General features: G+C 40.1%; 1 protein-coding gene and 1 long non-coding RNA gene across 3 annotated transcripts in view; both read right to left on the bottom strand.

The window, feature by feature from the left end:
* The window catches only part of SUPT3H (SPT3 homolog, SAGA and STAGA complex component), a 242,448-nt gene that overhangs the window by 158,685 nt on the left and 58,180 nt on the right, over positions 1–25,583 (bottom strand). The gene's annotated exons all lie outside the window — the stretch shown is intronic.
* On the bottom strand, positions 1,312–23,858 carry LOC146761615 (uncharacterized). Its single transcript, XR_014944309.1, has 2 exons — positions 22,709–23,858; positions 1,312–7,450 (listed from the first exon to the last, which is right to left on the bottom strand). It is a non-coding gene; the product is annotated as an uncharacterized LOC146761615 (long non-coding RNA).

A 25,583-nucleotide genomic window follows, 5' to 3' on the forward strand; every position in this document is an offset into this window, starting at 1 on the left:
ATGATTATAATCAATTATATCTCTCCCACACGACTTACAGCAAAAAATTAAGCTACAGAGAACTGAATGTAAAGAAACTGATGTGAGATCAGTTTAAACAGCCACAAGGAGAGCACAGGAGCACATGGAGAAGCTATCAGTGCCGACTGTCCCAACACAAAATTATCCCTAACAATGGCAAAGAAGGCACGAAGACAGTCCAGCTCTGCTTCGGATCGCTGCTCTGTGGTGCTCCTGTGCAGAAAGACACAGTTACATGTCTGTCTTCAGAAGGACTCCTACCATTCTAAAAATACTGCCCCACAGCTGTTTAAAATTTATTTTTTTAGACCATAGCACCACTGTTTGGTTGTTTCCAATTTCTGAAACCACAAATAGTAAAAGTGTACTCAGTCTACTGCAAACATAAATAGCAAATGCACGCTTCAGCACTTTTAAAAGGATATGGAAATTGGCAACAAAAATGCAGTTCATGTTGAAAATTTACGAGGGCCCTGCCATATTTCTTCAGAAATACAATCAGGTAAAAATTAGGAAGATCTCTACCAGCTGGGTGGCATTTTTGTGTTTTCTTTACTTATATTTTTTTCTTTTTTTTTTCTTTTTTAAACTGAAAGACCTTCATTATGCAACTGCTGGCACTTGATAAAATAGAGCATGGTACCTTTGCTAAAACCACAGTTTCTTTGGTTATGTTTAGCATTACACAAACATCTTTCACCTTAGATATCCTCTCGCATTAGTGTGCTTAATTTCAGATACTCTCGGCCGCTTTACTTTTTCTAATGAAATTATTTTAATGACAATCTGCAAACGAAACGTACAAATTATTCTCTTTCGCCCCAGTTTCACAGGCCATTCAAAAACAATCCAAGCTTTCCAAATTATCCTTGCATATATTTGGAACTTTACATACATATTTCTATTAAAAGCTAATGTAGTCCAATAATATCATATTTTACCTGGATTTATTTCAAGAAACACAGCACATAATGGCGGAGTATCTTCTAGGTAAAGGTAAGAGTAGAAACATTAACAAACGCGATGGCATTCTTTTTATGAACATCAAAAAGAGAAAACCCGAAGGAAATGTCAATATTATTTTGTCTGAAGAACGATTCTTGAAAGCAGCCCAGATCCAAGGAAGGCAATGAGAGTTTAAAGTCGAGGAGGCTGAGATTTCAGCCCCACAGTGCGTGAAGTCCTGTGAGATCACCAGGAAAAGCGTCTGTTTAGACACTATTTAAGAAGAAGGGTTTTATCCTGACATAAATGCATCTAAAAGTAGAAACCGGTCATATTCTTTTCTGGTTTTTTTTTTTGTTGTTGGTTTTTATTTTTTCCTTCCTCTCATCAGAAGCAGCACTTTGGTAGATTCTGCAGCAACAGGTCAATGGAAAACCACTTTAAACATTGATCTACGAGGTACAACAGTCTCAATTAAAAATATAATTAACACTATGTGAAATTCCCTTTTTAAAAGTCTTTTTTTTTCTTCTTCTTTTTTTTTTAATTATAAATTTTAGAAAATGTTGAGAGAATAATGTTGAATATTCAATTTTAGTCCTGCAGCTAAAATACAAGCAAAACAGAAGTCCTGTTTCTTAAAAGCTGGGGGGGGATTTTCTTTTTACAGAGGTTGCTTCGCGCAGTCCCTCCCCAAGCACGCTGCTCACAGGCAGCACGGGCACATATTTCTGTTCTTTAAAACCATTCCATACACTCCTGAACTTCTGCCCGAGTAGCAATCTGTGCATTTGCAGCAACCTATTTCCCAGTAGCCTCAAGTGAATTGCAGACATATACCCCTGAATTTCCCTGTGCATTATACAAATAACTCACTGTATGTAAGACAATCACAGATAACAAAAGAAGAGATTCTCCAACGGGCTGTAACGTCAGATGAAAGCCACATATACCAAAACCTGTTCAATAAGTTTTTGCTGTTGACTTGATCATTTTTTTTACTGCCCAATTTGCCAAGTCTGAAATACCAAATTTCTGGCAGAAAGGTTAATTTGATTAATGCACGCAATTTTGGAATGGGATAAAGTACTCGTGCATTTCTTTTCATACTGTCACCCCCAAAAATTTCCCCAACTCAGATTTGAGACCCTGAAAGGAGACAGAAGGCTTAAAATGAAGCTGAAATGGGCACAATCAGTGTGCAAACGATCCTGTTAATAGAAATGGGAACAGGGTCAGGCCGTCGGATTGGCAGTCTCTGCCTGGTGGAAGCACGAGCCGAGCATGACTGAATTTCCTCAACATTTTTATATGCGTGTTAAGATTTATTTTAAGAATTCACCATAGCAATTCCACGCTCTCGTATGAGTTTGTAATATATGGCAGGAAAAAAAAAAAAAAAAACAAAAAAAACCCCACCTCCATTTAAAATGGAATGACAGACCAGGACTTATCTGTACTATATAGTCTCATATGAAGATCTTTTACAGAGACCCTGACATTTTAAAGTGAAATTAACATTTTAGAATAGAAAATATACCCTCATGGTATGAACATCAAGACAGAACAGAAGCCTTTCTCTTAATTAGCTAATAAATTAGCACCTTAATCGCCGTGCACTGCATTATTCCAGAGTTATTGGTAAGATTGGGAATTTTCTTTCTGGTTTAGGGGGAGAAGGGAAAACAAGTGGTGACGGCTCTACTTCCCAAACTTCATGTTATTTTCACCCGTAATACGCTTTGTGATGGAAAAGCTTTCCCAACAACTCATTAGAAGAAAAATATTAGTTTAAAATTTAAACTGTTTGCAAAGTGTAATTTTAACTAGGAAAATTCCAGTTGTAAATATAGAACTGAAACCCTGTGATGTGGTTAACTGCACCTGCCACCCAAAAGGGTTTCTGCAATATTACACACAGACTTTAAAGGAAAAATGAATTGAGAGAAACAAATAATGGCAAGAGGACTGATAAATGTTTGATTAATTCAAAAGAAATCAGTCAGTTCTTTTTTTTAGATAGAAATACTCTATCCAGTTTACTAATATCTACACATTCTGAGTTTACCTACCTACTTTTGCCATTACATTAACAATAACATTTAAATGTATGATTTAAGGTCATCTTCAGTGCTAAGGCATCCACGAAAAAGAATTTAACACTCGCTCATGTATTAGCATAAATATAAGGAATAAACTATGTTTTTAAACCACTATCTAATAACGTTATGAAAACAAATAATAATCTCAAGATTCTCAATAATAATCTTAAAATGCTAAAGATTATTAATACTATTATTAAAGATTATTATTAATAATCTTAAAGATACTCAAAGATACAACCAGAGCCTGACGAAACGTGTGGTGCTTCCAACCAAAACGGTCTGCACTCTTATGCATGAGGATGTTATATTCTTTAAGACAGAGCTCAACACAAGAGGGGCATCAGCGGACACTCCTCACCAACAGTAATACTGGGAGAAGCATCACATCTCTTTTTGAACTGCAAAAAATTACACAGAACAAACAGAAGAGTTAAGATGTAGAATGTCAGGAATATCATAGGAGGAAGAAAAATTAAAAAAATAAAAATAAAGAAGTTTCCTCTCTGCCTTATTTCTTAGTGGCAAACAGGAAGAAGTTACAGTACAGAAGCCATGTGAACTCATTCAGGTGAATGAGTGCTGATGCAATTAAAGGAGATGGAAGAGTACAGACAGACAGCCGGGAGACAGGACGACCAGGCAACGCATTGGCTTTGGCAGCCTGTTTTCCAGTTGGCTTTCTCAACTGAAAATGTAAATTTGTTGAGCTTACTAAGTCTTGTTTTTCTTTCTTTAAAGCAGAAAATTATTTAATCCAATCACTCCCTTCAAATAACCCTAAACAAATTTAAAAAAGAAAACCCCAGAAAAATCTTCATTCTTGTAAGTATAGTCAAATGTTTGGCTTCGAGAAACACGCCTGCTTAAACTAAATAGGCAGTAAGAGAAATCGGTCCTTTCTCTGGACACAGTATGGATCTGTCAGCAATATTTACAATTTAAGAAAATAAGTTATATAGTTTTCCTTGAATACTTTTCAAAATTTCCTGAGCAGATTCTTGAGATGCAATAAGACGCACAGGAGCTAAATCTGTAAAAGCTGAATAAATGAAATTTATACGTCGCGCTGAACAGCTTTTTGGTGCTGAACACCAGCATAGCTTCCACGTAATAAATTATTTCCTTAATCTGTGCATTAGAATGTGCATTACCGACATTAGCAACCTCCAGAGTGAAGCAGCACTGCCCTTTTAGTCCTGAGCAGCATGCACATACCTTCTAATTCTAACAACTCCCTAAGCTAAAAATGAAAAAGCTCTCCTTTCTGAAAAGCCCAATGGCAGATTTGGGCTCTGGGCTCTCCAGGACTTTGCACAGCGCATCACAAGGCGCCCACTTGAAGTTGGCAAGGCTCCATGTCTTTCAGTTCAGCTTGCTCTTCAGGATGAAACCCTGCTAACACACGCAAATTTGCTTAACTTGGGCTATGCAAGCACTCCCACTGTCTTAAAAAGAAACTACCCTTGCTTATAATGCTCGGCATACGCCTGGCTTTATGGTACCAACCCTTTGGAGCAGTCTGTCTTTCTATCTGCATAAAAAAGCCATAATCATGACTGGCTCCTTTGAGCTCTGCCACAACACAAACAAACAAAAATCGTGCACAAAAAATGCATTAAACGGTATGTAGAGTTGCAAAAGCCTGCATTCATAAATTGGCAAATGGCAGTCTTGGTGCTTGAGATGATGTTTTTCCTTTTGAGTTCGGAGGTTACCTTCCTCCATCCCACCCCACAGCTGGGGCTGAGTCAGTGGCCCTGTGGCTCCAATCCCTACTCCTCATCTCACCCCTAAACTGCTGCAGCAATTTCATATACTCTCCACTCAAGGGTGGGTTGTAGCTCCTGGAGCACTATCATAGACTCACAGAATGGCTTGAATTGGAAGGGACCTCAAGGATCATCGAGATCCAACCCCCATGCTGCATGCAGGGCCACCTGCCACATTTAATACCAGCACAGGCTGCCCACAGCCCCATCCAACCTGGCCTTGAACACCTCCAGGGACATGGCAGGAAATGTCAGGGAACCCTTTATACTGCCCTGATCTGAGCCCCAATGGCACCGCTGCCATCTGCACAAAACGAGGCATGTATTCTTGCTCTCAGAATTACTGCTCTTTTAGACTACTTAGCAACAGACCCAACAAATTGCAGACAGAAGGTTAAATCATGCACCTCCTAGTTTGTAAGAACCTCCATGACAGTCCAACGTGAAATACAGAAGTTATTCCACACGAGGAAGAAAAGCCATCGTTTGGCAATTTTACCCTGTTTTAATTGCACTTTTTGCACCACAGAGAATTCTGAAGACAGTGCCACAGAGACAGAACCAAATGCAGGAGCAAAACCACTCCCAAATAAGCATCTGGTTAAAAGTCTGCTATGGGCAGAAAATTGTATTTTTTAGCTTCCTTGAACACAGCAGGAATGATGGAGCGTATTAAATGCCTAATTCAGAGTTAAAGTATGGAACCAGGCCAGTAAAGTAAAGCAGAAGTTAACACAAAAAGCATGAAAAAGTGCTAACTGTATGACCTCTAAACCGACTTCTATTTTGGATTATTTGCTCTGTTTACCTCCCTATATAGATAAGTAATGAACAGTGCTATGTATCTTCAGTAAGGTATGTGTTCAATGAATTATACATCAAGTAGAACCTACTTTGGCTGCGCATCAGGATCGATGTCTCCTATTCCTTCACTAACAATACTACACATTTACTCATTTCTTATTTACCTTGTTACACTACAGTTGTTCATTTAATTATTATGTAACGCATCTTCCTCTTTTTTTCTTTTTTTGCCTATTTATTTATTTTTACTCCATAAATAAAATACCTTCATCTGTTACACATAAAGAACTTATATAAAGCAGAAATTCTGCAGAACAGAGCTTTTGAACTCCTACTTTCAAAGCTCAGCTAAGAAATATGTTGCTCTAAGGCCAAAGTCTTATTTATATGAGTTTGTGGCTTAACTGACAAGTATTTTTCTGTGACAAGTAAAGGCAGACAGTTTGTATCTTAAATACCATAATCCAGTTTTCAACCCATATAGACGTCTGGAAGGGAACCAGTCAGTAAAGTAAATTACATTACATCCCACTGACAGTCCAAATAGAATCCAGGAGACTCATTACTTCTAGCAAAGACAAAAGGAAAACATGGAGAGGTGTGCGAGGGTCATAAAGACGCGCAACTTACAAGACTTCTTAATCAAAGCGAGCAGAGAATTACTTTTCAAAATACAAATGGAAGTTATTTCTTGCTTTAAATGCAAAGGTGGAATAGAAGCAATAGCTTGCCACATCGTTATGTGAGGCCATGGGCTGACTGCTTCTGCTTCACAAGATGCCAGGAGGTTGACTGCTTTAATTTGCTGGGAGATGTGGAAACAGCACCTCAAAAGCAGTATTTCATAGCTAGGATGAATATTTTCTGTCTGCGTGCCTTACATTATTTTTATAGTATTTATTCACAAGAGATTTTCCAGTTCTTATGCTCTGTTGCCTCACACGTGACAGATTTAATTGACCTAGAAAGCCAAGATAACTGCAATCAAAGCTGAAATGTCACCTTTTCCATTCAGAAGTAACATCCGGGAAGGAACGCTGCTGCATGAATGAGAATCTGGAGTTCAACAGCACTTCCTACTGCTGCAGGTACGGCTGCAGCTCACAGCCCAAGCCAGGAACTCACAAACAGAGCTTCACCGTAATCCGCAGGAATGAAGAATGCATTATAACGTGCTCACTGCTTTATTTACTATCTCTATTTCAGAATCAATGCAATCCCAGCTTTACGCATTGCATGTTGCTTCCACCACACAAGACACAGATAGTCCCTTCCCTCATTTCCAAATCAGAAACTGAGTGAATGCATTTCTAATTCTGACAGTGGTTTGAATTAACACGCGGAGGTCACATATTGTACCGAACAAGAACCTGGAAGGGAGGCAATCAAAGAAATGCAGCACACATTTCTCAGTGTGGCAGCTGGATTTGCTGATCCCAGTGTAATCTACTGGGTTATATTCAGTTCTTCATGTGGCATTTTACAAATCTACCCCATGCTAACTCACAATTTTTAGAAACAGAGATTTTGTCCTTGATGAGCACCTCCTTCCTGCAAAAAGCCCCTGCGGTTGTTATTTCAGTTCGGTGCTATCCGTGTGTCTGCTGGAAAGGGGAAAAATCCCTTCGTTTTGATAGTAATGGGGAAGGGAGGAACGGGACACGGCTCCGGAGCCAGCGGCTGCCTCTGAACGCTGCCTGCAGCTCCATTCTTCCAGCAGTCCCAGGGAGATCTGCCTCCAGAACACACACAGTTCCGCGTCGCGTGAAAACAGGAGAAATCTCCTTCTGTATGAGACAGTTCCAGCTGTAAGGAATACATTAAGTTAGAGCACGCTTTCGTTCCGCAGGCTTGTGTTATGGGATGCTTAAATACAGATTATCTCATTCGGGAACCCCCACCTTACAGAAGTAGCAGTTCATTCTAATTGCTCGGGTAGCGCGCTGAGGAAAAAAGGGTCTTTTTCCTTTTCACCAAATAACGTTTCATGTTGGCTTAAATGCAGGAAGTTACACCACCGTCGGAATGTGATTGTCTGCAACTGCAGAGCTACTCCTGATGCATGGGTTTGTGTTCTGCTGCCTACAAAAGCGCCAGCCCTTCGGCACTGCAGCTCTGAACGTTTTCAGCTCCTAACGAGGTAAACTAAAAAGGAATCTGCCCACTGCAATCAAAATAATTCTAAACCACACGTAATCATTTTTTCACAGCATTTTTTTCCCCCCTCCTATATGGAGCGGATTAGAGCAAATGCAATTCACACATGCTGTTTCTTATTCAGAGGAAAACACCGAGTAAGGATGTGGAGAATTTCTAGCCAAATCTTCGTTCAGATCCAAGATCTGCGGACGCCACTGTAATTGAGAGACATTCACAACCAGATAGCTGGAGACTTCATTTTCGTTTAAAATAATACCTCTCCTGCAACCGCTCCAACTCAAACATCAACGTTATTTAACTTGTAGCAAAACCGCCTCGAGTTGAACTTGCAGCAGATTAGAGGCTCTTGTTTTAATTTCGTTCAGCAAAGGACGTTGCTCAGAAATGCGTATCCATAGGTGATACAAAATGTGCCGCGTCTTTTTGGAGCGCTACGGCATGAGGTGTCACTAAGAGCACGGTGCTTTTACACCTTCATTTGTCTGGCATCGGACAATGGAAAGTGAGCTGTTCCTCCCATACATCCACACACACACGCTACTGTGCAAGTCCTGTGAGCTCATCACGCTCAGCCCAAGTCTACCTACTGAAAATGCCCTGCCACTCAGCAATCCAAAATGCCTAATGAACTGCCCCAGAAAAACTTCTATACTGCTTACAGTCTTCTAATCAGCTATCACTAAGTTCCACCCTTCTGACACTCTGCTTTGCACGAAGAACGATTTCAAAGGGCACATATCATATGAGGTGAAACTGCATTTGAATTGTATCACATTGTAATGCAGAAAGTAGGAAAATAACTGGGAAATATAAAAATATGTGTGTCTGCGCAGCTCCCCATCTCCAAGCAAGATGCTTACTTTAACTTTAAGAGCACTATCAATTCCCTGTTGCTTACTATGGTAGTCTACAAAGGAGAAGAAAAAAAAAAAGATTAAAACAGAAACAAAATTACTTCTGAGTTGTATTTTAGAATTAACTTTCAGCTGCTTCCTGAGGTATTCCACAAGCCCTGGTGCTCAGGCTCTCAGCTCCAACACAGTGCAGTGCCCGCTCATCAGCAGTTCGCACCTCCAGCCCTTCTGCCCCAAAGTGTTGGATCAGCGATCACAGAACTTGATCAGACTTTTTGTCACTCTGTAGTGACTGGAAAATGCTCCCATAAAGATGATCACATTTCAAAATCATTTCATCTTTTTGCCCCGTTTCTGATTTTCCATGCACAGAGTCTTCAGTAAAATTGGAGCTGCTGACTCTAACTTAGAAATGAAGCTGACTATTTCAACTTTTCTATAAATATAAAGCAAAGCATTTGAAATTCACGTTCCGATGACCAAATAGAGGCATGCTTTCTGCAGTGCTTTCAGTTCAGTTTCAACTGGAATAACAGAAGGGATCCACCAATGCCTCTCAGAGCAGAGTGAGCGTGAGCTCCACACAGTATTTAATAAAAACAGCCAAATGCCTGACCACAGGGCTTCCATGCATTCAGCTCCAGGTATTCCCAAGCAAACAACATGGAGAACAGATAGCAACGGAATCAACAACCAGCTTTTGACACATGCTGTGCACACAGCTGCAGTTAGCATTAGCATGTTTCTAAAAGTAACATAGAATGCGTTGGGTTGGAAGGGACCTCAAGGATCACGAATCTCCAACCCCCCCACCACAGGCAGGGCCACCAACCTCCACATTGATACCAGCCCAGGCTGCCCAGGGCCCCATCCAACCTGGCCTTGAACACCTCCAGGGATGGACGGGGCATCCACAGCCTCTCTGGGCAGCTGTTCCAGCACCTCCCCACTCTCACAGTAAAGAACTTACCCCTGACATCCAACCTAAACCTTCCCTCCTTCAGCTTAAAACCATTTCCCATGGTCAAGAGTAAGCCAAGGAGTCACCTACTTCAATGAGCAGAACGGAGGAGGACTTGTGAACGCTGGAAGGATCGGCAAGGCCAAACCTTTGCCTTATGACAACCTTCATAGGAAAAGACAGATTTTTTAAGTGCTGTTTTCTTGCTGTAGCAAACGTCATTATGTCATTTCTTTTCAGAATTTCAGCATTCTATCTAACATAGCAGTAACCGTTACTATGCTATGCCATCTTGGCAATGGGTACGTTTGGTTTTGATTTATTGAAAATATGTCTATTTCATGGGAATTTGCTGAGTTAAGTGCAATGAAGTCAAGTTATCCTTGCAAATATATCAGAATATTCTGAAAAGAACCGAAAAGACAGAAACAGTTTCAGCCACGTCCCAATTATCCAATTATTGATTAGGCGTATTTTTTTCCGTCAGTTTAAGCTTCAATCACTTCCCACAGATTTTCCAAGTTCCATTTTATAAATATTTACATTCACAGCAAAATGGCATCTCAGAAAGCCAAGCCAAATCTTAGTGTTGCTTTTCCGCTTCGTGATAATCACTAGATAATATTTTTCCCCTTAAACCGCAAAGAAAAAAAAATGCAACGAACGTGTTTGAATATTGATCAATGCAGACTCTATTCCTCATCTTTCTCTGAAGTATATTTTTATGGTGCAAAAATAAAATTCAAATAGAGCCTGTTATAAATGCTAATTTAAGTGGGCTTAAAATAAGAAATGCATGGAACTCAGAAATGGCATTTCTAAGCAAAATGCATTGCCATTTAAATGAATAAAAGGGAAGAATAAAATAGTACTTGAAAAAATAAGTTTCTTTTGCACCCTTTTAAGGGATTTAAGCTGTAAAAATACCTGTAGATACAGTAAAATAGCTAAAAATGTATTTAAAGTTATTTTCCACTGCGATCAGCGATTTTAAAAGGGGAAATAAATGACACTGTCACGTGACAGGGCAGCAGGAGACACGTAGCTCCAATATTGATTTGAAATAGCCATTCTCAAGGAACAGTTGAAATAACAGGGGCTGAACGTTCAATGTTTGAAGTGAGCACTGCTAGAAATGGTAGAAAAAAAAGTGTCAATGGAAATTCAGTCACCACACAGACTCTTCATTTTCCAACGTCAATATACTGAAGAGAAGGTCGCCACTTCAGTGCTCACATTCAGAACTTACGTTAATGGTAGAGAAACCTATGCATTTCAATCTTCTGTATTTGTTAACCTTGTTTTCCTTTCTCTGCAGTATATTTCACAGGCAGGGAAATAAAACTGGTAACCTCTCAGTACTTTAATTTATGATGCCACAATTCAGTTCCTACCAAGAAAGGTTTCGTGTGGTCAGCACTGAAGTGAGATTCGTCGGCTCTAAATGAAACATATTGCAGGAGAAGTGGGAAAAAAAGAGCCACCGTGCATGAACTCAGCTTCAACATGAAATGGAGAACGTGGACCAGTGCACTGCATGTTTCACTGTGAAAAACAGAACCCTGTGATTTTTAAATTGTAGCATCTCAGAAGAAAGGAGAGCTTGCAAAAACAGAGCAACTTTAACAAGGAGCAAATACCCCATAGAAAACAGAACAAAAAAATCCCTTGTTCTCCATGGTAGCCTCTTATACCCCAGTGACCTGTCTGTTCATTGTGCTTTCTCCACAGAATCACAGAAATCCATCTCTTCCTCTAATCATTTTCTGTCCTCTGATACTTCCACATCACAATGTAGTACGGCTCCCAACTAACACCACCACAGATGGGCAGGACAGTTTGTTGGGAAAGAGCAGAAGCCCATTCTAGTGGGTGCCTACAGAATATACTCAAGAAGTAGGTGTGAAAAAAGACCATTAAAAAACATATTCACTTTAAATTACAGTTGGATAAAAACAGCTATGTGAATAGGTATCACAGCTCCAGGTTTCCACAGTCTTTCCTGAACTGTGTCAGCTGGGGAGGGTCAGTTTCTACATTTGCTCCCTAAGGCTTCTGCCCCAGCTACACTTCAGTCCAGCTTAGCAGGATCAGGGCCAAGAGTGACCAATGAAACCTTCTGAGAACTGATGCTTGTTTTGGAGATGCTGGCACCAGAACCTGAAAAAATAATGTCTATTATTAATAATACAGTCCATGCTACATGTAACTTCTATCACAATAATTTAGGAGGAAGAAAAGTTAAGTATGCTGTAAAGCATCATACTGAATACAGCTGTAATCTGTAATTTTGGTGAGAAAGCATCTCTGATCAATTTCTGGTCCAAATTCCCATTTAAACATTGGTGGTATGGGACTGTGTTGGTTATATAAAAGTCTAAGCAGTGTCCAGAAGCTGATAGAACTTTATCACTGTCTAAGTCATACACGGATTTCAGTGTTCAAGTCTCAGTTCAGTCTCATTAACTTCTGCATAATAGTGTTAATTTTCCATTAATGCAATTCATAAGTACAGATATATTAAAAATTCCATATTTCTGTCTCAACTCTCCTTATGAATGCCATTAATGGAAATCTAATTACTTGTACAGTCCAATTTCTTGCCACTGCAAATAAACACAGTTTATAAACCCCTAACCTTCTCTGTTTTCCTCTCATGTTGTAACTCTGCTCTTACGAAAACTCACAACTCATTTCCTCCTGCCCAACACCTTTCTGTCCTATTCTTTCTTCACTACCAAACTTATCACTTCCTTCCCCATTGGCCAGTCTGAACTCACTATTTCCATGAAGTTTCCATCAAGGAGAAAAACAATACTCTTGTCTCCAACATTTTTTTCATCAAATGACGTGTTCTTCTCTAGAAGTTCACGTACAGATGATTCTCTAAGACTACAAGATGGCAATATCCTACCATAAAGCACTGCATTTTCCGTGCATTGTAGACTTATCCTCCCTTTGATAGGTGACTGGACTTTTTTAGGTAGGTCAGCTTGGATCTACCAAAGTAAGAAGTAAGTTTGGAAGAAAGACTTCCAAAGCAAGATATGCCTTTTTTCTTTGCAGATAGTCACAATATACGTGAGAAAAGCCCACCTTCAATAGCTGTTATGATGGCTGAGAGAAGACAGGGAGAGAACACCTCCAAGAGTCTTGGTTACAGAGAACGATAGAAATAAGTGCCACTGTCCTTTGAGATGCACATTTATCATGCTGAAAATCCAAATACCACTAGATAACTAGTATATAGTCTTAATTAAAAATAATAATAAATTATCCAAGAGGTATAAAACAGGATTCTTCACCAAAATGATGATGGGATACCAAGACTTCACTCTTAGCTTCTTTTTCATACCTTATTATGTGGGCTTGCTCAAAACTAGCAACCCAGGATGATGCCTAGCAAGCCCTGTCGAAGAGGACTGCAATTCCAACTTGACCTAGTACTATAGTAAGTAACAGTGCAAGGCCTTATGAATTCTCATAACCACTTGAAAAGCACTGCTGGTGAAAAGATGCTGCTGAAAGACAAGGAGAAATGTACTGCCACACATCTCAGCTTACATAATTTGTTAAATTAAACTGTGCTGTAAGAAAGTAAATTTAAGCAAGCCAACAGCACACCGTCAAAAACTTTATAAAACTGAAAATTAAACCTTTATAAACCAGAGAAATGTCAATATAATGAGAGCAATTAAGGGCAGGAAGAGATTTTAAACAATAAAGCTAGGTATAAATGAGCAGCATGGCTCATAGCGACAGTATCTAGCCATTCAATGACCACCCAAGCACTGAGAAGTTCAGAAATGAGTAATGTACTTCCTACAACACCTCAAAACGTTCTGACCACACACAGACTGTGTGGCAAAAAAAAAAAAACAACAACAACAAAAAAAAGAAAAAACACTAAAAAAAAAATAGTCTAATGATTTAAACAAACATCAGTTTATAAATGTGCTTTATTAAAAAAGATATTTATTGATAACATCCAGAAGTGGCACCAGAAAAAGCCAGACATGACAAACTGGCTGTTATATGTAGGGAAATGAACCATTTCTCATTTCTTATAGAGACCTTCACTATTAGGACTGAAACGTTCTTAAGATATCTTATTACAAGTGAAATTCAAATCCACACTCATTGCACGTGTTCTATGTGTGCATCAAAAAGATAAGTCTCAAAATACACTGAAATGGCTGTATCATAGAACCACAGAATGACAAGGTTGGAAAGGACCTACAAGATCATCTAGTCCAACCATCCTCCCATTACCATTGCTACAGCAAACCAATAAACCACCTCTCTAGCTCCTCATCCAGACACCTCTTGAACACCACCAGGGACGGCAACTCCACCACCTCCCTGTGCAGGCCGTTTTAGTACCTATTGTACATAATAAAATATCACCCAATAATAATAATAAAAATAATAAAAATACAATCGAATTCACTTCCCAGATAAGGAATTGGCTGGATGGCCAACATCTAGCTACGGTCAACAGCTCAGTGTCCGAAGTGAGACTGGTGACAAATGGCATTCGGTGTTGGGATAGGTGTTATTTAATATCTTTGTAGGCAACACAGTGGGATCGAGTGTTCTCTCAGCAAGCCTGCAAATGATATCAAGCTGAGTGATGCAGTTGGCATGATGGAGGGAAGGGACGCAATTCAGAGGTACCTGAACAGGCTTAAGAGGTGGGCCTATGCCATCCTCATGAAGTTCAACAAAGACAGCATTCTCTTTAGAAGTGTTAAAAGAATGAATCAAACGACAATGAAATAACCTTCAAATTTTGTTAACAACAACAAAAACAAAACTGCCATCAATAAAAATATCAGAAATACCACCAAATTTTGAAAAATAGAATTAATATTTAATGTACAGCCATGAAAGGGCCAGAATGTACTGAAAATGGTATTTCTTTTATAAGGTTTTACAGAAAATGAACTTCTAATAATTCATCATTGACTCATCTCCCAGTGCTGACCCACCAACATTCACTGGCTACTAAAAGCAACATTTCAGGGCCAGAATAATGATTTTCACTTAAGACAGACATTTATACTCATCTGCTCTTCCTGGTGAAACCTACAGAAAAATAAAGGCTTGTTTTTCAGATCACCAGACTGAAATACCTGCCTATTAAATATTTAATCTAAGTCCAGTCCTCCCAAGTTGGTATGGACCTTTTAACACCCATATAATACTCTGAAACAAACTGGTTCTATCACAGAGAGCCACATGTTCAGATAGAAATATTAACACATCCATCATAGCAGGAAGATTCACACTGTGTCTCAAGAAGGGAAAATAACTTCTACTTTGGAATATATTTTCTGTCTTAAATTTCACCACACACACAATTTGATCAGATATTTCCATCAGCAATTGACCAACACGCTCAACTGTTTAGCATCACAAGGGGAAAAACTAACAAACCCATGGCGGACTATTATCCACTTAAAGTAAATACCAGCCTTGAAACATGTAACAGCGTCATAAAAATAAAAGTAGCACTCTTTATTATCTCAGAATACAAAAATGAACAGAAAACTTGAAAGTTCTTATAGGGTGGTTTCCAAATATCCTGATGGAGCCTATTTACAGGTTAGTTAAGGCTTTATTGAATGCTGAAATTTAAGGAATAAGGAAAATGTAAATAAGTAAAATTCAGCAATGGTTTTCCAGATAACAATCCAAGAGTGGAAATTCTGAATAAGCCTTTAAATACCTACATGCTGATACGTGTAAAATATAATGGTCTCTACCAGCCAGTACAAAAAGAATGGAAAAACATCATCAAGCTCTGCTAAATAAAGCCTCCCGAGTTAGCAAAACAGATTTCATGTAGCCTTCAAAGGGAAACACTGCCAAAAAGGGTATTTTATTTAGATTTTTCAAATAAGAGGTTAGAAAAAAAAACCTCAATAAAGCTAAAATGAAGTATTGCAATAAATCGGTAGCGCACATCAGGCTGTGCCATGTCCTGTGCTGAAACCCATTTGCCCCCAGTTGCTCCTCCATCAGCATTTCTACACATTTAGCATCTTGTTTCTCTTCTAGAGCATCACTTCCTTACAAAGTCTGCTTTCTGGTATGTTTTTCTGCCTCCCATTCTAACTACAATAGCAACGCTTGATGCAATGGGCAGAGAAAATCAACTAATATTCTCCAACAGAAGACTGGCTATAAAGGAAATTAGGTCAGGGAATCTTTAAAATAAGATTATAGTTTGTAGGAATACAATCATAATTACTTAGATTGGAAAAACACCTTAAAGCAGAAACTTCCACTAAAAAAAAAAAAAAAAAAAAAAAAAAAAAGGAAAGGGCAAAGGCAAGGGGAAAGGAACGGGAAAAGGAAAGGCAAAAAGGAAAGGGGAAAGGAAAGAAAAGAGAAAGGAAAGAAAAGAGAAAGAATCACAGATTGGTTTGGGTTCAAGATTGCCCAGTGCCAACCCTCTCCCATGGGCAGCACACCTCCCACCAGACCAGGCTGCCCAAAGCCTAACCAACTCAGCCTTGAACACCTCAAGGGATGGGGCATCCATGGTTTATCTTTAATCAAGTCAATTAGAAAATTAATTAATTGCACTGCCTTCTAAACTTAAAACAGAAATTTAAAAAACAATTTAAAAGTGCCAGACAAGTGATTAATGTTAACTTCCTCAAAATTCATACAAATTCCATAAATTCAATGGGTGATAAGGTAGCATCTTGAGTTACGGAACAACTGTACAAAGGACTGGTCAAAGGTTTTACTTTGTGATTACAGCTGTACTTTTTTGTATGCACTTAAGGTTTAAAGAAAAGGTTATGAATGACAAATTTTCTAATGTTAGTTGTGTACTGAAAGAAAACATTGATCTGTAGAGCATCGCAGATATTTCTAGGGATTGTATCAAATAAGAAGGTATCACGGAACCATAAGGGTTGGAAGGGACCTCTGGAAATTGAGTCCAACCCACTCTGCTAGAGCAGTTCCTACATCAGGTTGCACAGGAAAGCATCCAGGTGGGTTTTGGATCTCTCCAGAGAAGACTCCACCACCTCTCTGGGCAGCCTGTGCCAGGGCTTCCTCACCCTCAGAGTAAGTTTTTTTCCTCGTGTTCACATGGAACTCCATATGTCACCTATGACATGAATGACCTGCTGGCCACCAGGACCCTCAGGGCCATGTCCACAGAGTTTCTCCCCTGCTCCCTGTAACCTGTACGGATGCATGTGGTTATTCCTCCCAGGGTACAGGACAGGACTCTGCACTTGCTGCTGTTGAACCTCATCAGGTTCATCTCCACCCAACTCTCAGCCTACCCTGTGGAAAATCACTAGTTACAGCCTCCATCCAGATTGTGATCACACCCCCCTGAGCTCTGCCAGTCCGACAATTCTCAACGTACCTTACTGTCCACTCGTCCATCCCATGCTTCTAAGACTTACCTATGAGGATGCTGTGAAACACAGCATCAAACACCATGCTGAAGTCAAAGTACACAACACAAAGAGCTTTCTGAGCCCTTCCATCAATAGTTGTGTGCTATCATAGATTTAGAATGCTATGCATGAAGTTTATGATTTTGAAGGAAAGCATCCCACAGAAGCCTATTTAAGTTTGCCCTTTTATTACACCTTTTCCTCAGAATCCACTGGCCAGTAGAATAGGTTGGATGAACCTTCAGTCTGACTTTGTAATACTCTTAATAGGTAGCCCTAATAAAAAACTTCTAATTCTAACCCTACGTCTTAGCACGAGGCTGTAGTTTTTGTCACAAGGCGTCTGTAATAGAAGCTAGTTGACAAGCACTGTCCAAATGGTCATTACTGATTTATACTATTTGGTGACATTTCTAAACAGGATTAATTTAGTTTTTAATTAAGTGTACTTAAGCTCACCCATGCTTGTCTAACCTTCTTGTTTTGTTCTTCCCTTGTATTTGTCATGTTGTTTTAATAAAACAAATGAGGGAAAAACTGAAGCCAAGTTTCAATGTCAAGTTTCAAACATACTGTCATTAATACAAGTAAATATGGAGTCAGACTTGGGTTTCATGTTTTCAGAAATATAAACAAACTGAGGTAACCAAACTGCAGCTCTGGTTCAAGTCCTCCTCCCAAATGCCATAAAACATTACCAATTTTCATATACTTTATAACATATTCTGACAAAATAAAGCTTAAATCAGAGCACAGAAACAGAGGCTTCCCTTCCCCAATTTGTTCATTTTACTGAGTCCTTGAAAGAAGACTCTACTATGACATACTGGGCAAAAGAAATCATAAAGCAAGTCAAATCTCATACACGAGCAGCAACACTTCTGTACTACTGTCCTATCTGCTAAAATGCTTTAAAACCATCTGCAACACACTACAGCATATTTCATATTATATGAATATTATATGAAATTTTCTGAACATCAACATCCAAATATACTATTATCTTGAACTGACAGAGCAATTTGATAGGAACACAACCTATCGGGTCACTTGCTGTCACTCAACTGAGGGTCTTACACTGCAGGATTGAGTCCAAAAATTGCTTAATTCTTTAGCATGTTCCAAATGAAAAGTTTGCAGACAGGAGAAAATTACCTCTGAGTAGTGTGGGGGCATCAGACAGCTCAACATTTCAACTCTAAGATGCTTACAGAGATGAGCTTCTTTCCCATATCCATGGACAAAACTAAACAAATAGGAAAACAAAAGGACTGGTTGAGGCCTACAAAATGCGCACGTCAGACCACATGACAGGTACAGTTAGCATAAGCACTCAAAGAAGTCACGTGTATCTGATCACATCACAACTGCAGTGGGACAACAAAGACTTGCAAAGGGACCAAACTAAGTCCCTTCCTTTAGCCCAGGATGTACACACCAGCCTGGGGGAAAGGGAGAAGTTACAGTACTAACATCCAATGTCCAAGATGTTGATACCAATCTGGAAGGAATGAGAGAGTTAAAGGTAGGCTGAATGAGCATCACAGTGAGAGCAGCACACATCGTAGATGTGCAAAGCATCAGGAAGCTAAGAACAGAAGATGAATTCCAATGCCAGCAGCTCACAGTCCCTGCTGTCCAGTTTGGGGGGGGAAGAAAAAGCTTAAACAGATGTCCTCAAATTAAATATATATGAATCCCTTAGGAAAAAAGAAGGACAGGTGAGCATCCCATTGTATCAATGAGCTATAAAAGTGAGAAACTGAAAAATGAGATCTCATTTGCATTTAATCTACCTGAATTACTTCTCCTTCTCCATAATTGAGGAGCAGGTTATACCAACTACTGCAGGAGCCCGAGTCAATGCAACTGACCTCATTTAGCCTTCCACTTGTGCTCATTTGAACCTGCAAAACAGCACCCTCTCCCCTCCTATGTATGTAAGGCATCTTAGCATGTCAACCATCTTAAAATTACTCTTAAAACAAGAAACAAAACTGAGCCATGAAAACGTCCTTGTTATTTCTGAGAGCACTATTCTCTCCAGAAGTTAAACTGCATAAACCCTTAGCAAAAAATATCTAATGATATATATAAAACTGATGAGAAAACACCACTAAGGGCAAAGAAAAACATTTTAAGCTTCAACACATACTTGTGAACTGCCACTCTAGAATACTTTCTTTTCAACTACCATTTTTGGAGACAAATCACAAACCAAAGCTTTAGAGCTCACATATCAGTTAAATATTCATGTGTAACAGAGATTTTCACATCACTCTTAACACACTGAATGCTCTAACACCACAAAAATGAAGATTAAAAGGATGGTTACTTGCTTCCACATTTGTTTTCATATGAACATCCCTCTGAGTTTATTAGCTGTCGTCTTCTTTCCTGCGTATCTGCAAATCACAGTTGCCCATTTCCCCTCCTCAAATGCTCATCAGAAAATGAGGAAACACCTCCTGAAGATGAATTATGTAACATTAAGGGAGAAAGCATGTCATGCTGTACAGGAATACATAGATACATGCCCCGCTGATGCACTTGGTAAGACTACAGCTACAGGTTTCCTCAGAAGAAGCAAATACTTAGGAAAGAATAAAGGACTCTTCCAATGGGACCCAAAGTACTTCAAGCAAAGTAACACATTTTAAGTCCCACCTGAGGGACAGGTAAAGAATTGCATCAATTCTTGGACACAAAAAGAAGCATCAAAGACTGCAAGGCAATTAATTAGTGTTACTGTTCGTGTAATCACCGACTCTATTCCTAAAGGAGATGGTTAATCAGAACTAACTGCCAAGCTAACAGCCACTGCCCTTTATTTGCGTTTGTTCATATGAATTAATACTTCTGAACAAGATGGGTAAAAGCCACTTCCAAATTAAAAACAAAAGCCCCTCCCATATGATCTTCACCCTAATAACAAGGACAAAATCCAGGAGTTTGAGCTGTGCAGGATTTACTGTCAGCTCGGTCTCATCGTACCTGCATGACCACAGAAAGCAAAACTGCCCATCAGGAGCAGTACTTAAAAACATTTAAGTGACTTTCTGTTCTATTTTATTGTCCTTTATTATTATAACTGTTCCACATCTACGTACTAGACAGCGCCTGACCACAAGCCAGCCAAGTACTGCAATTATTCATACTACTGGTAATAATCGTGTCTGCATAGTTGCAGCATAGACCTGTAATTACACGGGCAGGATATCCCCAAGGCCTGGGAAACAGCATTAGTTTTACAATATGAATTTAACAAGCTGAAACTTACGATTGAAAGAAGAAGAAAAAAAAAAAAAAAAAGAAAAAAAAAAATTCAAGGAAAGCTTAAACCTTGCCAGTTATAACCGAAAATCTAAAAATATAGAAGGGACAAAAACCAGAGTGTGAGAATAGCAAGAATAGTGCTCAGCACCTTTTTGTCAGGGACAAAGGCTGCAAGGCATCTCATGGGATGACTCTGGAGGGAAAGGGGATGCAGAAAGCTGGCTGATTTTTAAGGATTTCCTCCTCCAAGCTGAAGAACGGTCAGTTGTAATGACAGCTAAAATCAAAGAAGGCAGGAAGCCTGCCTGGATGAACAAGAATCTCCTAAATACGTACAGACACAGAAAATGTGGAACCAGGGATGCAGGACCCTGATAAATGATAGAATCACAGCGTGATTGGGTTGGAAGGGACCTCAAAGATGACAAAGCTCCAACCCCTCGCCCACAGGCAAGGCCACCAACATCCACACTGAATACCAGCCCAGGCTGCCCAGGGCCCCATCCAGCCTGGCCTTGAAAACCTCCAGGGATGGACGGGGCATCCACAGCCTCTCTGGGCAAAGATGACCCAGAGGAGAACAATCACCGTTCAAACGTGCAAAGATGGCGTGAGGAAAGTCAATGTCATTTGGAGCTGAATATGGTGAGAGGGGGAAAAAATGATTGTTAAGGGGGTCAAACAATGGAACAAGCTGCTAAAAAAGGGTTATCCATTCTCAGAGGTATTCCAGATGCAGCTGGATGCAGTCCTGGGCAAACTCCTCTCACTGACCATACTTTGAAAAGACTGCTTGGTTGGAGTAGATGATTTCCAGAGGTTCTGCCCAACTTCAGCTCTTCTATAATCCCACTCAGACGTGCTATAAAAAGTTCTGGAAACATTTCCCCCCCAAAAAAAACCCATCATTTAGTGATAAGTATCTTACAGCTGTACCTTAATGATTAATTCTTCCAAGTTCTCACAAAGTTGGTACTAGACAGAGCGGTGAAACTTAATTCATTTGTTTCAACAAGGTCAAAGATACTACTTACTAACTATGATAAAGCATGGAAATGCCACAGGAGAAAACATCATGACAAGAACTCAGTCCCCTTAGGCTTATAGAAGGTATAGGTTTTTAACTTTATGAACATTTAAGAATGGAGACCAAACAAAAGGAACATTCTCCCCCAATACACGTGGGTTTTTTCTGCACGTGCACATCTACGGGGCATGGATTTTGCTTTATGGAGATTTTAAAAACAGAAAGCTTCATTCATCTACTAATGGAAGAAGTTTTAAGAAATAAGAATATTGGGGGAAAAGGCTAAAATACACAGGAAACAATAAAAGGGGAACAGGAGAAGGTGCCTAACAAGTAGGAGTGAAGCAGCATAGATGCACATTCTCCAGTTTTCTTAATGCTTGATGGAATGCCAAAGGCATTATTGTAATGAAGAGTGGAGCAGGGGATGGAGGAGTGGAACCAGAGGAAGCAGCACTCACAGACCACAGCTGACCAGAGGGGACAGCAGCCTTCTGACATCTGCATGCACACAGGAAACATGAACTGTATGAGGTATGGGCTGATGAGCAGACAGAGAGATGGGGTGCAAAGCTTGTGCGGATGAGCAGCGTAATAAAGCCTGGCTGGAGGCCAGCAAGGAGCAGAGGATTCCAGGGATCTGTCCCTGTTCAGCATCTTCCTCAGTGCCCACCTGGCTGCCAGTAAGTGACAGCCCTTGCTCCTCTGCCCCATCCAACAACACAGCAGCTGAGCTAGCTGGCATCACATGCTTACGGCTACTTATTTCATGGCTAAGTGCACCCTGACTGACAGTGACTTCCATTTTCTTTAACTGGTTCAGCTCAAATTCATTTCTTTGCTTGACCACTGCTCTGACTCCAAAGGAAAGCCCTCTATCCAGGCCAAAGGTACATTTGATCTTCACAAGCAAGACTTGCAGTCACAGCCTTGTCCCCCAGAAAGGCCTGCTAAGCCAAACACTTATATACACCCACACTAGAATCATAGGATCATCCAGGTTGGAAAAGACCTCGAAGATCATTAAGTCCAACCACAGCCTAACTGTAGTACCCTAACAACCGTATGCTAAAAGTCATATGACACGAAATACACATTGCTTATATTTAAAAGCTCATATTTGACCAGATTTTTTTCCAACAGCTGTAATTCCATCTGCTAACACTGATACTTATCAGCTACCTATGACACAAAGGGAAAAGGAGATGAAAGGGAAAAAATGAAGTCTATTTGCTGTTAGCTCACCTTAGATCAAAAAGAAGCAAAGTAACTTTCAGTAGCCTGGATCTGTTTAAACAGCATTACCTTCAGCAGGTACAAAGGGTAAACAAAGGCAAAAATGTAGGAACGTACCATTAGCACGTAAAGCACTCTGCTTGACACGGGGCTGTCTGATGCTACCTAAAAGCTGTTCTTTCATCTCCACTTCATTCTTCTTCTGAAGTTGCAATAATTAAGTTAGACTTATGTTGATAAAACTACATAGTAAATTTACACTGATACCTGAGGCTCTACGTGCCCTTCAATTCTCTGAGCCCAGCAGGATCCCTCCAGATGACATCACAGAAGGTCCTGTGTCACAAAGGCCCACAGTGCTCACCCAGCTCCAACCCCCTGCTGTGTGCAGGGTCACCAACCAGCAGCCCAGGCTGCCCAGAGCCACATCCAGCCTGGCCTTGAATGCCTGCAGGGATGGGGCATCCACAGCCTCCTTGGGCAACCTGTGCCAGTGCGTCACCACCCTCTGGGGGAAAAACTTCCTCCTCAGATCCAACCTAAACCTCCCCTGTCTCAGTTTCAAACCATTCCCCCTTGTCCTATCACTGCCCACCCTCACAAACATGGAAAATACAATGAAGTCAAGTTTATTTTCCTTAACAATATACATTTGGTTCCTGATGAATACAAACTCTGCCCAAATTTGCAGTTTCTGCTTAGAGCTCAGGTACTGAGCGTACTACAAAACAGATGGCATATAAATCAACACTACAACACACAGAAGCTGTGCAGGGTATAGAATCATATAAGCAGGCAGGGACCCCGCAGGCCATCAGTGCACCCTGCAGTGCACAGGGACAGCACAGCTCCTCAGTGCTCAGAGCCCCGTCCCCTGGCCTTGGCTGTGTGCAGGACGGGGCAGCACCAGCTCTGGTGCCTCACCACCTCACTGCAAGCAGCTCTTTCCTTGCATCCCACCTCCATCTCCCCTCCTTTACTCTGAACCCATTTATTGCCCTTCTCCCTGATAAGAGTCTGTCCCCTCCTTCCCTACAGCCCCTGTAGGTACTGACGGCCGCTCTCAGCTCTCCCCGCAGCCTTCTCCTCCCCAGCTGCTCAGCCCCAGCTCAGCCCGTCCTGATGGAGCTGCTCCATCCCTGGGGTCAGTGCTGTGACCCAACTCTGGATGCACTCCAACAAGTCCACGTCTCTCCTGGGCTGGGGACTGCTGAGACTTAACACCCCATGAAACAACTCTGCAGTAGAGCTCCTGCCCAATCCTTACAAGTTACATGTTTTCCTTAGTACTGAACAAGACTAGGATCTGTTAACTCCTAATCCAGACTAAATGCTGACAATTCCACACGCAGCCATTCTGACTTTACGAGAAGATAACGCCACTTTTCAGGACGGACCCATAGGAAAGAGTCACACAGAGGATTCCTAACAACATTCAGAATATCAAAATCCCTCTGAAACTTTCATGAGTGTTTCACAGTACCACACATGTTGCATTTATACTTAACACCATTTATAAAACCAGATCAAAAACATTTCTAAAGGAAACCAACTTCTATAAAAGGGATTTTACAAGAAATTCATTCTTGCAAAATTACACATGTAACGTACAAAAAAATCCTGCTGAAGAACAAATTGGGCTTAACAGACTCATTTTTATTATATTTTTAAAGCAGCTATTTGGATATATGAGTAGTTGCTGTTCACAGGCTGATGTTCTTCTATGTACTATAAAATAAACACACAACTGCTGCAAGAAGAAACTTTGTGTTGAAAGCAACTTTTCTGTCATAATAACCTTTTTGTACTGAGCACTGTTAACCACCTCAGGAGTCCTGAGAGTGCTGATTGAAAGTGCTGCCACATATGAGCTACAGATACCTTCTGCACTGCTGGCAGATGAGCACACAGCAGCCCTGACAGTATAGCAATATTGCCAACTATCTGTGCTGTTCACATCCTCACCCTGAATTAACACACAGCTTTGGCACTAAGCAGACTTGAGATGTGACAGGTGCCCAAAGGATTGCCAAGTTACCTGAGTTACACACCTCCCAGCACTGAAACACCATCACAAGGATCTTCTTCTGTCATCCATTTAAAGTCAAAATTTCCTGGAGCTATTCAGGATAAGAAGAGGGTAAACATCACAAGTTACTCAAAGACAAGAGTAACCAGAAAGAAAAAGGGTTAAGTCTATATGTGTACCAGCTTCAAAATGCTACCCGGCAACTCATGATGCTACTTCTCAAAACATCTCGGTAGTGATTCAGTAAATTCCTTCACAAATGCAGATTAACTGTCCTTCTCATCTTCTTGCTCTGCGAGATGCAGGGGTGTCTGTGAACATCATAAATATTTCAGGTAGACGTACATATTTCAGGTAGACCAACAAAACCCAACCTACTGAAGCCCACTCTCTACTTCTACTACTACTACTACAAAAAAAAAACCACAATAAATTCTTAACTTTTATATATATGTATATATATATTTCAATAAGTTTCTGCAATCAATGCTTAAGTTCCTTTAGCAGTCATTACAGACGACTTCACACAGTTGATCTGCAGAAATGCTGCTGCTACAGCTATGGTACAATGGCTTTTTATGGAACTGGGCACTACCCAATTCCATAAAAACGTAGAAATAGTGGTTTTGTAGACATAAAGCCCTTCTTATTAAGATGGAAATAGCCAAACACAGTAGGCGTCTTGCAAAACTCTGTTCTAAACTCCAGAATGTGAAAATTCCTCTCCTGGGAATTTTCAAGATTTAGACATAGGAACAAAGAAATACTTTTCGATTAAAAAAGAAGAAATCCCACTAAAATTAACCCAACGAAAAAAATCAAAACCTCAGAGCAGATTTGAGAACACCGAATACTTTAAATAACGCTGCAAATAAGGTGCTGATCCACACCTTTTAAATACTTGTGAATATGAACTTTAACCATTAAAAACTTGAAGAAAATAAAACCGAGATTTCAAAGTGG

The sequence above is a fragment of the Coturnix japonica genome, chromosome 3, assembly GCF_054131305.1.
Source record: "Coturnix japonica strain WE chromosome 3, WE-NBRP24, whole genome shotgun sequence".
Lineage (NCBI taxonomy): Eukaryota > Metazoa > Chordata > Aves > Galliformes > Phasianidae > Coturnix > Coturnix japonica.